Below are 5406 nucleotides of genomic sequence, written 5' to 3'. Positions count from 1 at the left end.
GATCATTCCATTCTGGTATCAAGGGATGACCGCAAAAACACAAGCTATGTGTTCATGGCGATTAAATCAAACTCAGATGTTTTTTGCCAAAACTATTTTTAAAAAAGTTAATAAAACATAACAACACAATCATGACAGAACATCCCGATGCCATTTATAGGTTTTGAATGGTGAATATAGTTATTCATAAAAAGATATTATTGCAATATATTTCACCCACGTCAATTAATTTTGGCAAGTTTGTAAATAGTAGATACCAATCATATGACTTTCGAGTGAGCCCTCGCGCGGTTTCCCGCGAAGATCAGAGACGTACGACACCTAAAATGGCGGACGAAGAAGAGAAGAAGTGACTACGACGATGAGTGAAGTGCAATTTTTAGGTAAGGATTGCGAGAGACTTCGGCAAAATAAGCACTATTACCGGAGTTGTACACTTGTTAGACAGTGGAAGGACATGACCTTGTTAAAATATAGCACTCGTGAGCTCGGGGTAGCGTGCATTCGTGAGCTGCAGGTGTTGAAATGTGATGTAAATAAATGAAAAGTTCCATTGCGTCACAGTGGTAACGTATGCAGATGCAGATTCGTATTGGAGGACTATTGCGCAGTGCAAGTGACATCATTGACAGCTGATTTGCGCACTGGTTGTGTGTTGTGATTTATTCATGTGTCGCGCGCATAGACAATCATGTCGACAATGCCGCAATGGGTCATGTTATGTATGTCACGCAGCCTAGACATATTTTTGTATATATTGCCAGGGCTAATCTTAATTCTTACACTAGGGCCTACCAGCATGACCAGACTACAACAAGTTTATACACCACAACAAAAATGTCACTTTTCAATGTCAGCTTTTTCAATTTTTTGTGAGATAGCATTAGCAAAACGTCAAATTCGCAGTATTGCCATTGGTAATGAATTGTTCAGTTGCTCAACTTGCTGACAACAAGCTGCTGACAATAATTCAACAGTATAGTATCCTATAGCCCCATAATGTGGCCAGTTTACTGGACTGCCTCCGTAAACATAGGCCACACGTCCACCATCTTGGAATCTGACTCGCCGAAATTTTGAAAGTGATTTCCACATTGCGACTTCAAATCCAGTTCATTTATGCTTTAAAAATACACTCACCCTCTTAATAACAAAATTAGAACCTGCTGCCAGTGTCAGTTGCCCAGCTGCTGCGTAATTTACGACATTTTCTGGACTATTCTGACTATTCCTAGGATCAGGAATAGTCAGAATCTTTTGGTCTGGGAACCGGACTACCACTGGGCCTGCGCCGTGCGTCCTGCACGCGTGATTGACAGGTGAACGAGTTGCGCGAGGGCATTGTTCAGTTAGACCATGGAGATAGCTCCATGGTTGGACCAAGTTGCCAAGAAGGATCCAGAAAATTTACGACATTTTCTGGATCCTTCTTGGCAACTTGGTCCAACCATGGAGCTATCTCCATGGTCTAACTGAACAATGCCCTCGCGCAACTCGTTCACCTGTCAATCACGCGTGCAGGACGCACGGCGCAGGCCCAGTGGTAGTCCGGTTCCCAGACCAAAAGATTCTGACTATTCCTGATCCTAGGAATAGTCACAGAGATGAAACTTTTCCGATTTTAATCGGAAAACTGACTTTTTGAATTTTCCAACGAAATTTCCGATTTTTTTACAGTGTGTCCCACAAAATTTGATTTTCTGATGATTTTTTCACAAAATGTCATTTTATTTCAATCATAATTTCGAAGAAAGTCGATGGAAATGGCGTGCTAAAATCATCGCGAACGTAGTTTTAATCTCTTTCACCAGTCGTTATTGGAGAGTTTCAACGGTAGAAACACAGGGCATAACACTGATCGGAGCCTTCTCTGGCTGGACAAAAGGTTAAACATTGACAGGCGACATGGAAAAATCACTGTGTCGCACGTGCGTGCGAATATGCAATGGTACCAGCGTGCGTACGTACCGCACCACCGTACCGTCCGCTAGCACATGGCCGGCCGGGACGGGTAGCCTTGTGAAGGATCCTGTGGATAAAATCATTATGTTGTGCGATTTTCGGAGGTTTCAGATTCAGTTGTACAAAATGCAATGCTTTAAAAATCATGATGAATATCTCGAGGATAGCGAAGAGAGCATTAGCGAAACATTTCACTGGCATTTGTTGGAAGAGAAAGACGGTAATGCCTGATTTTTTTCCCATGCATGAATGCAAGTGGTTGAATCATGGACATGATTGAAGCACCATGAACAGTGCCCTTGTCTTTCGGACTTTTCCCTCAACTTTCTCAAGTAAGAAGTGAACTTCTTTATTGATGACTCCATTACTCTAACCGTAATTCAGGCATTTTATGCAATGAAAACGCTGACCATTTTTTTTTCATGAAAAAAGTAAGACTGCTGCAAACTGCTTACTGACTGGGTGGACCTGAAATATATAAATCTAAAAATTAATGTGGCCTGACGTTGCGAACTTAGCAAGTTCTTCTTCAGAGGCTAAAACAGAAATGACAGAGGTACATACATTGACATGGGGGTGCACACAAACATGCAGGGATGAAAGAAGAAACACAAAAGGAGGATTAGGTGGGAAAGGTGTGGAAAGATGCAGGAGAGGGTGGATGAGAGAACAAAGAAACAAAGGGAGATGGCAAACCACAAGGGGTCTGGTATGAACAGGGGAGGGACCAGAAAGGGGAAGGATCAAAGGTCACAGGGAGTGGGAACGGACAAAAGAGTGTGGGAGTGAAAGGGGATTATGCGGGGGGGGGGGGGGGGGGGGGGGAACAGTATGGAGGTGGAAAGGGATGAAAGATGGGGAAAGATGGGTAAACACAAACAATGAAGACCAGGTGGATTATCTGTAACAGAAGACAATGGAGGAAGAAAAAAAATATTAATCATTTCCAAGTTGGATGTTGAGACCATGTGGTTGAATAGTTCGAAGACGATTCATCCACACTTTCTCTCTGCTGAGGCGAACTGAGTCCTTGCGATGGCCAAGAGATTCAATGCCCTGCAAAATCATATCAGAAATGGAGTGGTTAGGCAGGTTGAAGTGATGACCAACAGGGGTGTCTAGTTTCTTGGTGTTGACCGTAGACCGGTGGGCATAGAAACGCTTCTTGAGCGTATTCTTAGTCTCACCTACATACTGCACTCCACAGACCCTGCTTGCCAAGCAACAGCAACGCAGACACAGACGTTTCAGACGTCCTAGGTCCCCATCTACCACGCCACCGCCAGAACCCCCTGTCAACACTGTAGTTAATCTTTCTTCCTCATCAATATCTGACGCAGAGCACAAACTTCTCTCCAAGGGTCTCAATTTTTGTCCCGCTCCCCGTTCTGTGAACCAGGTTCAGCTCAGCCAAGATCTCACGGAATACTACCGTAGAATCCGTCTGCGTGAGTTTTTCCTGGACAGTGAACCGTGTGAGTCAGAGCCTTTTCGAGTCAAGAGTTCATGGGTACCCCCCAAGAATCGTGTGCCAGCCATAGAGACATACGTTCAAGTTATAAATTCCCAAGTCACTAACCCGGACAACTTCCCCCACAGGACTCATGATAATCTCCCCAGAGAGGAGCGCCTGGCTCTCAACTCCTTGCGCTCTCGCACCGACATCATCATCAAGCCAGCAGATAAAGGTTCAGCTGTGGTCATCATGGATCGTCAGCAGTACATTGATGAGGCCCACCGTCAGTTGGATAATCGCACTAACTATACCCGCCTTGACTCTGACCCCACAGGCACTTTCTGTCGAGATATACAACAGGTACTTGACGATATGCGATCACGTGACCAGTTGTCCAAGAAAGCTCACAAATTTCTTTCTCCCTGTGATTGTAGGACTGCCAGATTTTACCTTCTACCCAAGATTCACAAGGCTGGCAACCCCGGTAGACCCATCATCTCCGGTAATGGCTCACCCACGGAACGCATCTCCCTGTTCATTGACAGTTTTCTCAAACCCCTTGTCCCACAGATTTCGTCATACATTCACGACACCCCAGACTTCCTACGCAAGCTTGAAGGAATCAAGGACCAGATTCCCAGTACGGCCATCATTGGGACTTTCGACGTCTCATCTCTGTACACCAACATCCCACATGAGGAGGGTGTTCGTGCTTGCTCCTTGGCTCTGGCCAAGGCAGGACACACGACTCCTCCCATCAGTGATGTTGGCACCCTCATGAGACTTATACTAACGAAGAACAATTTTTCCTTCCTTGGTGAACACTATCTACAGGTACACGGCACTGCAATGGGCACTCGCATGGCCCCATCCATGGCTTGCCTCTTCATGGGTGACCTCGAAGAACGCATTCTTGCCTCAGCCCCATGTCGCCCTTGGATCTGGTGGAGATATATTGATGATGTTTTTTTCATCTGGACCAGCGATGAGGACAGTCTCTTGACCTTCACTAACCACATCAATTCCTTCCACAGAACCATCAAATTCACATCGGAGTTCTCGGCTCACCAAACCCACTTTCTGGATGTCACCGTCCGCAAGCAAGGCAACTCACTAACCACTGACCTGTATTCCAAACCCACGGACACCCACCAGTACCTCCACTCCTCCAGCTGTCACCCCAGGCACTGCAAAACTGGCATAGCGTTTAGCCAGGCACTCAGACTCAGAAGAATTTGTTCTAATGATTCCGATTTCTCCCGCCATACACAGATACTGAGGAACAACTTGGTGGCCAGGGGTCACAGCTCTCGCCAAGTTCATCGTGCCATTGCCAGAGCTAAAGCTATCCCCAGAAATCTAGCTCTCATGGGAAAGGCCCCTGATGCCATGGCCAAACCCATGATTCCCTTGGTTACCACGTTTCACCCCAATCTCCCTCCCCTTCGCAAAATCACTAATGACAATCATCATATCCTCCATACTTCAGATCGCCTTGCCCGCGCCATCCCCAACGGCCCCACATTGGCTTACAGGCGTCCTCGAAATCTACGGGACTTGATTGTTCGAGCTGAAGTCCCATCCTTAGATGCATCCCCTCCCACCCAGCATGGTACTTTCAAGTGCAGTTCCAGATGTGTTGTCTGCCAGATTCATATCCAGGAGTCTGACTCCTTTTCTGGCCACTCTTCTGTCACTACCCACAGAACCATTGGTAACATCACTTGTAACACCCCTAATGTCATATATCTCATTTCTTGCAGGGTCTGTGGAGTGCAGTATGTAGGTGAGACTAAGAATACGCTCAAGAAGCGTTTCTATGCCCACCGGTCTACGGTCAACACCAAGAAACTAGACACCCCTGTTGGTCATCACTTCAACCTGCCTAACCACTCCATTTCTGATATGATTTTGCAGGGCATTGAATCTCTTGGTCATCGCAAGGACTCAGTTCGCCTCAGCAGAGAGAAAGTGTGGATGAATCGTCT

At 46.1% G+C, this 5406-nt stretch overlaps 1 protein-coding gene across 1 annotated transcript in view; it reads left to right on the top strand.

Annotated features, from left to right (window-relative positions):
• Positions 1–271: 271 nt before the first annotated feature.
• The window catches only part of LOC119738761 (probable helicase with zinc finger domain), a 34047-nt gene continuing 28912 nt past the window's right edge, over positions 272–5406 (top strand). Inside the window, exon 1 of the mRNA XM_038213711.1 lies at positions 272–383. The gene's annotated coding sequence lies outside the window, so the exon portion shown is untranslated. The remainder of the gene's footprint in view (positions 384–5406) is intronic.

The sequence above is a fragment of the Patiria miniata genome, unplaced genomic scaffold (assembly GCF_015706575.1).
Source record: "Patiria miniata isolate m_02_andy unplaced genomic scaffold, ASM1570657v1 HiC_scaffold_3, whole genome shotgun sequence".
Classification (NCBI taxonomy): domain Eukaryota; kingdom Metazoa; phylum Echinodermata; class Asteroidea; order Valvatida; family Asterinidae; genus Patiria; species Patiria miniata.
This window is presented reverse-complemented; position numbering and strand designations above follow the sequence as displayed.